The sequence below is a fragment of the Drosophila grimshawi genome, unplaced genomic scaffold (genome assembly GCF_018153295.1).
Source record: "Drosophila grimshawi isolate 15287-2541.00 unplaced genomic scaffold, ASM1815329v1 contig_848, whole genome shotgun sequence".
Classification (NCBI taxonomy): Eukaryota; Metazoa; Arthropoda; class Insecta; order Diptera; family Drosophilidae; genus Drosophila; species Drosophila grimshawi.
The window spans coordinates 19,230,530-19,242,917 of record NW_025063692.1 but is presented as its reverse complement, the minus strand read 5'-3'; the positions used below and the strand labels follow the sequence as shown (position 1 = coordinate 19,242,917).

General features: G+C 38.4%; 1 protein-coding gene across 1 annotated transcript in view; it reads left to right on the top strand.

Moving 5' to 3' along the window:
- The first annotated feature begins 749 nt into the window (after nucleotides 1–749).
- The window catches only part of LOC6564614 (putative mediator of RNA polymerase II transcription subunit 26), a 73,689-nt gene continuing 62,050 nt past the window's right edge, over nucleotides 750–12,388 (top strand). Inside the window, 2 exon segments of the mRNA XM_043216095.1 lie at nucleotides 750–1,162; nucleotides 3,743–3,793. The gene's annotated coding sequence lies outside the window, so the exon portion shown is untranslated.

The following is a 12,388-nucleotide window of genomic DNA, read 5'->3' as shown; positions in this document are numbered from 1 at the left end:
TATTTTCAGTGAAACATTGACGCTCTTCAAATCAGTGAACGGCTCTCGCGCTCTTTTGCCCTTCGTCAAATGTCAAAATATTGCGCAAAAAAAATTGTTGACTAGCGCTCTCCACAGCGCTGCTGAGCGTGGCGATGTTGCCAGCTTCGAATTAGTTTTCACATACAACAGTCACATGGTTTCCAGCTCAAAAAATGCAAATGAAGGCAGTTGCGCAGTCGGCACTCAGCTCACTCAATCATTCGATTTCAAAACTTCTGGCTTAACATTACCTTAATATATATAGCTATTTTATGCGTGCTAGTTAACTTTAGCAGCAGTTTAATTGCCAATTAGCTTCATTTAAATTTTACCGCCCTGCTCTGCGCACATTGCCAGACGCCAACAACAACAACAGCAACAAGAGAGAAAACTCACAGCTGGCAGCGTCGCTCTCGCGTGCTCTTGCACACTCTCCCATCGTGTTGTGCTTTCACTCTCTCACTCTCTTTCCCACTCTCTTTCTCTCTCGAGCGCGTTTCTCGCGCCGTCATCGGTAGCAAGTTGGAGAAATCGAAATCCGATTGGCATGTCGCCTGCAGGTTTAGTCCTGACTCGTACGCATAACAGAAAGGTCCTTAAACCGCCTTTGACAAGTACGCAAATAAACCATTTTTTTTTTAAGTGTCTTGCCTTTCTGTGCCTGTGTGTTTGTGTGTGTGTGTGTGTGTGTGTGTGTGAGTGTGCGTGTGCTTGTGTGTGGAACGCGCGCTGGCAACAGCAACAGCAAAAACAACAGTAACGAAACAAGCACGGTGTAAAATAACAAACTCAAGCAGAACAGTAAACGGCGTATGGTAAAAAAAAGAAAAAACAACAACAACAACAAGAAACAAAGTGATGATTAAGTTAAGCTAAGCAGCGACAAGGAGGACAAAAGCTGTGATTCCAACTAATGTCGCGCCAAATATCGGCTAAACAGGAAGAATAGGAAAATAAGAAACAAGAAGCGTCAAATGTCGATGTTGGCGTTGTTTGCAGTTTGTATTTGTTGTCGATTTGTTGTTGCCGTTCGATTTTTATCGATGAAGAAAGGCGCCGAAATTAATGCCACACAAAGAAAATGAAAATGGGCGACAATTGAAAGTGGAAGTGGAAGACGACTGACTGAAAAGAGAAGAGTGTAAAATTTGTCTGCTCTTTGATGAAGTATAAAAGTAAATGCTAAATCAAGAGTCCCGTTAAACGGCACGTTTTTTGTTTTTCTCCATTCCGCTCTTACTGTTCTTTTGCCAATTATCGTTTACCGTTTACCGTTTAATTTCTTGTGCACTTCTTTCATATTATGTACATCGCCTCCATTACCACAGTCGCAGTCTCAGTCGCTGTCGCAGTCAGTCTGAGTCAGCGCTTATTCCTGCTGCCCGCTGTTCGCAGCAAGGGTTGTTTTTTTTTTGTTTTTTTTTTTCTTTTTCTTTTCTCATTTATTTATAAATTTTGCCACGTTGCGCCTTCAACTTCAACCACTTGCCGCTGCCGCCGTCATCGACATCGTACTCGCCCTCTCGCAAGCGTTGGCGTCCGGACTCCCGTACCCGCCCTCTGTCCAGGGGCAGACATACAACACCAACACTCAGTCCTTTATTTTATATTTGTTATAAGCTTTTGCACCCCTTTGGCTGACTGTCTTCTCGACCTCAGCTGGTTAGGCCAAATACTTTGGAGAGAATCGAAAAAATCAGTATCACTATTGAAATATTGATCTGCAAATCGCTGTGCAATTCGCATTGCGATGTTGTTAACGTTCATCGCATGACAAACACTCTTGCAACAGAACATAACAAACAATAGACGTAATTAGTTAAACTCGTGCATAGAACGTTGATGCGTCCTTAACGTGATTTGTGACAATAAACATTAAAGCGAAACTGCAACAGCAACAGCAACAGCAACAGCAATAGCAGACAAGAAACTAACAATAATAACGTATAATAATAATAATAATAGTAATAATAATAAAAGAAAAAGAAGAAGATATAGTTGCATATGTATATACATGCATATATATAAGATCCGCTAATGTTGCACCCACCACCGTTCACCGCTATAGCCACCGCTCACCGCTTACCAATAGTACAACCACCACAACCACTACTACTACCACCACCATCACCACCACCATCATCATCAATACAACCACCAACAACAATTACTAGCAAACTGCAACAGCAACCAATGCACAGCACTTAACTCCGGCTTGAGCCTGAATTCAACTTGAACCAGTTCCAACCGAGACACCAAGTAATTTAATGACGTTTCTCAAAATGTCTTCAACGTTTACATTTGCAAAAAGTGAGCGACTTTTTCCAATTATATAAACCACAACAGATACAGATAGATACTACATATATGCATATGTAGACACTACATATTCTACTTCCTTCTAGTAGCTCTCGTTCTCATTCTCGTTCTCGTTCTTGTTCCTGTTCTCGTTCTCGTTCTCGCTATGAATAAATACTTTTCGCCTATTAGTGTAGTGGTCCATCCGTACACCCACCATATAGTCTCTATAGTCACCCAAAGTCCAAAGTCCAAAGCAACACCACACCACCCCACCCCCAACCCAAATAGCACCCTTAAAATATATATATTTTTTTTGGTTTTTTTTTTTTTTTTTTGGTATTTTGCTCAAGTTGTTTTGTGTCATTTTCCATGTTTTCCACTTTACATTTACTTATCTGACTGACAATCGAAATTCTCGTTGTGCGAATTTAGTTGAACAGCATACACAACTTTATGTGTACGAGTATATTACTTGTTTCCTCGTCCTTCTCCTATCTACCTATGTACATATATGTATATTTTCAACATTTTTTCAACTTTCGTATTCACCAATTTCGCCAAAACTTTCGTCAACTTTCGTTTGGAGTTCGAGAGAGCTAACAAAATCTAAGCATCATACAATTTTTACAAGTTTTCCAAAGTTATAAAATTGTAGCTAAATTTATACATACATGAATGTATCCACTTGTTTCAACACCCTATCATTTATAGTCAAAGTTATGTTCTAAATGATCTTCAAGTCCATCAAATTACTGGTTACTGACCTGTGTTCGAATTGGCAACATGTAAATAAATTTCATCTGAACACCTAAGCTTGCTTCAAACTACATTTCATACAACAAATTCAACAGAAAAAAGCATGCACCGATTAACAAAACAAAATATAAACCAAATCGAGATACATTTTTATGATTTTTTTGTTGTTTATTTTTTAATATTTGCGAATGCTTTTGATCTACATACATACTTGTTGCACACTACTATCAGGATAAAGATTAATGTATGAAGATTAACCAAATAATAACCAAATCAAATGTAAAATTCCAAAATTAATATTGAATATTCATTTTAAAACTTGAATTTATGTTCTAACTTGCATTTGTTTTAATTTTCGTAGTTTCCACCTTTAATGCGTTGGCTCGTTCCTCGTTTTGTTTACCAGTTAATTTTGATGTATAAACGAAAATAGCATAAATAGCCAGACAAGAAAGAACTTAACTCAAGCATTACAAACGAATAATAAAAAAACAAAAACAAAATAAGAAACACAAAAGCGAATTGGGAAAAAATACATATAAATTCCTAGAGTGTTTTTTATCCCTAAAATTCTTAAAATTTCTCTCTAAAAATAATCTCAACACAAAACTCAAACACACAAAACTAAAATTCAATTTAACGATTCCTCATTAAATAAACGCAGCTGAAAGTGAGCATTTAATTAAACCTCGAGCATATGAGCTTTTGGAAGAAGGTAAGTGAGAATCCATTTTTTGAAAACATCATTTTAAAATTTATTTACTTTTGATCAATGAGAAGTTTTCTTTTTATTCAAATTTATACTTAATTCGGATTTTTAAATGGCATGATCTGAAAATGTTATCAGGGAACAGTTCTTATATTCTGAAAAATCGAATTAGAAGCTTATACCCCTAGTCAAAAAATGGTAGTTAACATATAGGGATTACTATTTAGCCAGACATATATTCTGGGCATAGATCCTTCCCAATATGTACGATATTAAACTTTTCAGGATTAATATTTTCGCTGATATATTTACTAAGTTCAGATATTGCCAAATAAGTTTGAACCAGAAAAGATTGCATTTTCGGAGAGTGTTTTTGCATCTTGGATTTTAGGACATAGGGATTCATCTATACTATACTAGGTACAATTTGGTAAGACCTGGGTATGAGAGTATCTTCTAGTCGTGCACCCGACAAGAGCATTTTTGCTTGTTTTATTTGGCTATGTGGCTGGCGACAATTTCAAAGGCAGACGACTGGCTTGCTCTAAAATATTGGTTATTAGCATAGCAGTTGCTAGTCCTCTGTTGGGTGGTGGGGGGAGATGTGCAGGGTTGGGGAGGGGGGTGTATGTGTGGCTCTTTGTCGTAATTTTGAATTGCTGACAAGGCAGCCAGCGCTTTTTGTTGCCTACTTTTTGGGGTCAGGGACTTGTTTTGTCAGCTCGCTAGACACAAGCACACTCTGCTCACCACAGAGAGAGAGAGAGAGAGAGAGAGAGAAAGAGAGAGAGAGACAGAGAGCGAGCGAGGGAGAGCTATACAGAGATTGCCTATACATCTATTTATCGCTACCCATCATTATCTTTTTGCTTTTTTTTTTTGTACAAGCACCACGTCGCCGGCTGGGCTGCATCCATTGTTTTGTGAATCATCGCCAAATGCATTGGCCTTCGTCGCCGCTGACAATGCCTCAGCGCCAGCAAAGCATCAACTAGATAAGTGCCACCCACCCGATTGGCCTGTTTTCTCTTCCCCCCGAGCCCCCGCAAGCACATCAGTTCTTTTAGACCAACCCTCGCAGTAAGCCCACACACTGATGTTGTCGTCATCGACTGTGGCTGCAGCTGTGGCTGCGGTTGTGGCAGCTTCAGTTTGGCCTTTGTTGCAGCGACTGTCGATTGCGGATAATTTAGCGTTAATCGAAGTGTATTAACATCCATTTCTGCTTACTTCTTACTCTGTCTTTCTCCGTTTCACTATGTTTCATGCTCTGTCTTTATGTTTAAAGTGCTTACATAAAACGGATCCATTAGCATTTATCGTTAGTGCGGCTAATTTATAATTACTTTCTTGATGCTTCAATTGAAGTTGTTTCTCTGCCAACCAGAGATGGGCTTGGGACAATTTCGAAAAACTTAGAGTGGAAGGGAACGGATTGGGAACGACTATTAAGATTGAGGGAGGGGCCAGGGTACAAGACCATTCCCGACAATGGCGACAAATTCGATCAATAAATGCCAAACGTATTAAAATTAAATTTAAAAAAAAAATGTTATTTTGAGTGGGAAAGTTTTCTACCTTACGCTAATTTTTTTTTTGTATTTTAATTTTGGTTCATGAAGAGTTACAGGTTGGTGCATTTCATGAAAATGAAAAAGATTAAAGTAATTTAAGTACGGAGTAAGCAGATTTTACAAGCCCCGACGATGAAGAAAATTTTAATGAAAATAAATATGCAGGAAGATTGTCACTAATATCTAATTGTTGCTTGGAAAGATAAGCTACAAGTTGAACCGGTCGAAGAAGAGTTATAATCGTATTTGCACTATTCAACTGTAAGATCTAAATTAAGTATTTAAGAGTAATGGATAAATGCACATTTGCTCCAGCAACCTTCCAAATAAATATTGAATATTGCATCACATTGAGAATAAAAATCAGAAATCTTCGGGCTTTGTCGGATTGCGACTAATATATAAATTTCGGAACGGGAGGATTTGGGATTGAATAATTAGAGTTGCGGCCATCTACTTCGTATAAGCCCACGGAGTTTTTCCTTATTGAAGGTCTCATCCATGGATAGATGGAGATATCCACAACATATTTCCACGTGTGAGATCTATCACCGTTTTGGTCTGAGCCCAAGGTGGCCAGGGTGTGGATCAAAGTCGGCTGAAATAGTGTTTGTCCTGCTTCTCTTCAAATAGGACTGATGAATATCCTAGAAAATGAGAATGGGCATTTGTCGGGACGGGATTAAAATGAAAATTTCGGTACGAGAGATCTCGGGATTGTTAATTAATCTTGCAACTATATACTCCTACAACGACTCCCAACTATCCCAACATATTCTTTGCTTCATCCAGCATTGGGACATTGACTGAGAACATTATCGATGCGTATTTCATAATATCTTCGTAAAGGGTCTGTCATGGGTATGTAATCGATAGCAAGCCGACGATTACTATTCTTGTCGTACTTTATGCCGGCTGCTAATGGGTCCATTAGGAAGGCATCTTAATTTGAATACAATCTGCATTTGACCGCAACAACAACTCATGTCCATTGTATAAGTGCAATGCAAAGTAAGTTTGGGGCGAGACTTGCTGTTTACCCCCATTTGCCTTCATGTTCCAAAGCTCTACCCTTACAAGACTTACACTCAGAAAAAAAATCGCTCTGAATTTTAGAAACATTTTCGACTCCAATGGCACTCAGCTGATTATCCAGAAACTATATTCCTACAAATTTAGGTTTTTCTTTTTTTAGTTTCAGCATAAATACTTTCAAAATGTAGAACAAATTGCTTTATTTTCAGGCTGCTCTTTCATATGTGTACAAGCGCAACTTAGCTTATGTTGATATTATTAATAAACATTAGTGTTTTAAGAATTCACATATACACACATTTGAGATAGCTTATAGATTCATATAATTATTTAATTTTAAAACTTATAAGCCAGTAACTCTTGGTTCGCTAAGTTAATCGGCATCTAACCTAAACTCAAACAAACTTGTATTTGAATTTTAGAAATGATTTTTTTCAAAGAATATGGGCTTGCATTTCTACTTTTCAGAAGTAGATTTCTTAATTTTTTTTTGCTGAGTGTAGCATGTGCTGTGCGTCAGTTCCTGTCGGGCTTGTCACTCAAGCCCTTATATATGTGGGCTTTGTTTGTAGTGTGCGTGCGAGAACTGGATATTGCCATATTGCTCGCAGCACTTGTGTGTGTGTGCGTGTGTGTGTGTGTGTTGGCTGGTCTTTGTGTGTATTTGTGTACTTAGCCAATATGGTAGGTACGTTGCTTTTGACACGTTGCAGTTGTTGTTTGCGTCATTGTTTCTGCTGTATTTGTTTTGTTTTGTGATTATGTTTTCAGTTTCGCAAAGCTCTCGCTTTAGCAGCACAATTGAAAGTAAGGAATACACATGATACACACTGATAGAGCATTGAAGCTCTGCAACAATAGACAATTACTTAATCACACGATTGAATTATATGTGACAATTGTGGGTATACTACTCAGAAGATGCATTTGGTTTTCATTTATTCATTCATTCATTCATTCTTGTTGGCCCATCTGTAAGCGAAAGTGATGCTTAGAAAGGGACTATACTCACAGGTGACAAATAACATTTTTGTGGAAGGGGACCTAGGGCGGCAGTCAGTGGGTGTGCCTTGATCATTGCATAATCATTAATGGGACAGCTCGAAAACTGTGGGAGTTATAGGCTATTGCCAATCTTAGGAGCAGGTTCCCAGTAATCCAACTTCAAATTTTGGTAACTCTTGGTAAATAAGTAAATTTTTTTTGAATAACGGGAAGATGGCTTTGACTTTGTTCAAGTCTAATTAATGGAATAATTGTGCCCCTGTATTTATTATAATTAAAAGCGATAGTTGGAATGATTAAAAAATCGAAATAATCAATTCATTTAAGTTTATGTGTCTGCGTGTGCGTGTGCCACAAGTTGTTCCGATAGTAATAAAAATAATCATGTAAATGTATTATTATGAATGTTGCAGAAAGTGAACTTTCAAATGCATATATAAATTTTGAAAGAAATAAATGTAGCTGATACATATACATATACATTGTTGTTGTTGAAGCCGTAGATAAGGTTCTTATCGGACTGGAGTATTGTATACTTATGCATGCATGCGTTGAATTACCGTTGTTCTCGCTGCATTCGCATGAAATCGATTATTTTACACAAAAACGTCGGCCGATTAAGCCGCATTTGTCGCAATCTGCAGCTATAACTGGGTGTGTGCGTTTGTGTGTGACAGGTAAGTGAATTTATGTTGCACACGCTATGCGAAACTTGCCACTGTTTTTGGCCATAAGACCGTGAGCACCTCCCGCATCGCGTTGCGTCGCATCGCGCTAACAACAACAATGCTTCCATTCCAAAAAAAAACAAAAAAAATATAAAAATAAAAATAAAAATAGAAAGCAAACCAGAAAAAGAAGAGGAAGGTGAGGTGAGGTGAGGAGCCAGGCAAGGCTCGGTTCGGCTCGGCTCGGCTCGGCTCTGTTCTGCTCACCGGCTGAAACATCCTGAACATTGTGGCAGCAATGTCGCCTGGTTGCCCACAAAAGTTTCCCAGCTAGGCGAAACGAAATATTATTTATTTGCTGGACTAAGGATGAGGCAGATAGGCCTGGTTTACTACCCGTATACGTTGGCCCTTACGTAAGCCCAACTACATTCTCTCTCTCTCTCTCTCTCTCTCCCCCTCTCTCTCTCGCTCACACTCTTGCTCGCTCTATCTCTGTTAGTCTTTTTTGTTTGCAATTTGGGCAATTTTGTTGCCCATTTTGCTGGCCATTTTGCAATGCATACACATAAAACACTTAAATTTGCGGAACATTTAGTCACCGAGGACATTGATACAATTATTTATAAGAAAATCAGCAAATACGTATAAAGAATAATTTGGTTTTGTAAAAAAGAGGAGATAAAAAGTACATTTATCAGGGATATCTCACAAAGATCGAATAACTTAATAATTGCTTATTTAAGAGCGTTGGAAATATTATTATTGTAGAGTATAAGGTAGTAACTATCTGCACATATCAATTGAGGGGAATAATAGTTTTTAAGAGTAAAGCTTAAAGCTGAAAGCTTAAAGCAATGATTTAAATGGCCAAAGTCAATTAGTGTTCGGCAAATCACAGACTTAAGCCAGCCCCAAGCAGATAACGTTTGTATGTATATAGTCGGCTATTGATGTGCACACACTCACACACATATATATTTAACTATATATATATATAGTTGATTGCTTAACTCCACTCCACTCGTCAATTGACTGGCAGCAAGGCAGCCGATAGCCTGAAATGATTTGAGGCCTCCTTTTGTCATAAGTTGGGCCTTTGGGCGCGTGCTCCCTTACACTCATTTAACGAGTGGCTGAGAAAGCAGGATATAGTTAAATTTGTTATTGTTGTTGTTGTTACTTCTGTTGTTGTCGTCCTTTGTTTTGGTCTATAAGCCCAAGGGTATCAAATTTTTAACCACGCGTCACACATGACAGCGCAAATTTAACATTGAAGGCAGCAACACCAGCAGTGCTGGCGCAGTGGTGCTGTGTATGGTGGTGGTGGTGGTGCTTGTGATTGTTGAAGGCGTGCCACCGCATTTGAAATAGTGAGGTGGATATTGGGCCACGGCTGCTCTGCTTGAAGTAGCTTTATTGCTTTGCCTTTTGCTGACTCATTCGACACCTGAAAACGAAACCGGATTGCTGTCGTCCTGCTGGCGGCAGTGGTGGCAAGCAGTCTGTCTAACTGCCACAGTCAATGTCTAACAGGTTTTGCACTGGTTTCCAGCAGGAAGCCGGCAACAGCTCAAATGAAAACAGCTCATTGAAACATATATGAATACAAAACTTCTCTTGTCACTCCAACCACATCGATCAGCTGGCAAACACGTCGAATTATATATTAACGACATTCAAATAAAACAATGTGTGGATACCTAAGTCAAAATTACATCAAAATTGCCTTTAGTCTTTAGTCTTTAGTTTTAGCTTCTTCATTCAAATCGCATCGGAAGCTAAGGATCAGAGGAGTGGAAGCCAAAGAGCAGCAAAACGATCCGGAGCATCCCAAAATACGTTTGAGCTTACGCCCGCCCAATTAAATACTGCCAGTTGGCACTGAGGCACAGCTGATGGATTTAACTCCAAAGGCACCAATGATGCCCAACAGCAGTCAAAAAAAAAAAATTCTATTTTCTTCAGTAAGCATTAAGTAATATAAATATTTGTTAATATAAAATGTAGTACATATGTAAAAGAATTTGTACCTAAGGGTAAATGTTGGCCAACTGAGTATTCAATATACAAAATATATAATTATTATAAAAGAATATTGTTAGTAAGAAAATATGTCAAAGTGTGAATTAAATAGTCTAATGTAATACGAAATGGAAATTAAGGCTTAAGTCAACTTGATTTGGTGAGGTGAGGGTATTGCAAACGGACGAAAACATAATGTTAAGCTAAGGGAAGGGCGGGCCACGCAGGCTGTATAAAAGCAAAGCAGCCAACACAGGACTGAACTGAGCGAAATATTGTTTTTTCTTTATGAAGAACCAAATGTAAATTATATAGCCGTCAAAGCGATGTATAGGTTCCTCCGATACGCAATGTGTAACAAATTTAAGCATATAAAATTGAATTTCTTGTGACGATACCAATAAAAACACACAACTTTTAAGTTATGACTTTCTAATAGGAAATGTGTATTTCAACACATAAATTTGATCAGTTCTGAAAATTTCATCAAAATCTATTGAGGAACACTGAAGAAAAATGTATTTTCATAATTGCCAATTGCACACTTCAACAAAAACTCATCGACATAGTTTTTACTGTAAATGATCGCTATTATTTTATAATTTCATATACAAGACTTGGGTTTAGGATATTTGCTAGATGAGCCTTCTCAATTAAAGCATTTTTACTTTGCAAGGACATTTAAACGTTTTAGCCGTTTGCTTATAAAACAATACGGCAATTTGAGTCTCTCTTTGGCTGAGGCCCATTCTCTTTTTAGTTGTCACTTTAACATATGACAACGCACATTCTCTGTCTTAAGTTTTTGTTTTTTTGTTGATGCCTCTGCTGATGCTGTCTGTGGTCCTGCCATTGTCCTGTTAAGTTGACAGCTGCTGCGGCTTCTATTCTGTTTGCCTTTGAGTCGTTGCCGCCAAAAGTTAAACCCTTTTTCACTTTGTGCGAGTGTGTGTGTGTGTGTGTGTGACGGTTTTCTGTTTGCCTAATGTTTAGTTCTCACTTTCAGGCAATGTTTTCATTAGAATACCCCTTAAAAAAAACTAACATTGAAAAGTAAACAAATGGCAACAGCAAGAAAAAGTGAAAAGTCGAGACAGCTAAAATAAAAATAAGACTGTGCCACAAAACAAATACACACACACACACACACACACACACACACACACACACACACACACACACACACATACATACACATACACACTCACACACAGAAATTAAACAGAGCAGGAGAAGCATTGCGTAAAGGACGGTGGCAGAGCGGGGTTTAGGATCGGGGTAAAACGGCTTGACTTTCAGTTCGTTCATGTTTTCATATCTTGTCCGGCTGCTGCGTCGGCCGAACTTTAACTTAGCCTATAGAGTGCCAGGCCGGGCTGCTAACGCGCCATCCCCAGCAACCCCAGCATCCCAAGCATCCCCCTAAGTTATATCGTAAACCAAGATATCAGCCTCCCTCACACCGTCCACCTTTTTCTGGCGTTGGCGCCGCATCTTGTTCGGCTTGTTGTTGTTGTCTTTATTTTTTGTTTATTTTTCTTTGGCATATTTTAGAAACAATAAAGGCAAACTTTGAGCGCTTTAGGTGGCCACCAGGGCCAGGCCTTTGTGTCCTGCGAGTGTCCTGTGCGCCTCCCACTTTGATATTTCTTGTGAGGCATCTTCATTTGGGCAGCGTTAACGCAGTCTGCTGAACATAAAAAAGGCGAATTAAGTGAAATGACTTCAACAGCACACCCGAAGAAAACAACAAGAAAAAAAGTCCAAAACAGCGATTTATGAAAAGTATTCCAGTTTTCAGGGTTTTCTGATCTGTGCCTGTTAATTTCCCTGTGCTATTTATGCGCACTTTCTTTTATTGTCTAGTATATACGCTTATCGATTGAATATGCCATGTGTTAGCTAAATGTGTGGGTGAAATACACAAAATAAATAAGGTTTATCAGAGTCCATTCCAGTCCAATGGTTTCTCTCGCAATTAATTGATCCAATTAAATGAACTGATTAAACGCACATTCAAATTTATTAATAAAACACATTCGATTGTAGCTGAAATTTGTTCAACTTGATCTAGGTCTCGAGCTGGAAATACATCCGGGCTATTAAGTCAAATTTTAGAAAAGATGTTGAAAATATATGTAGATTAGAGACCCCATGAGGCATGTCGATTTTGTATTTATTTTATATTTATTGAGATACAGTACTATCTTCTGAGACTCTTCTAGATAATGGGTACAGGATACCAAAAGGATTTGATTGACGAGTTAGCTTAAGCATACCATGCTGAAGGGGTT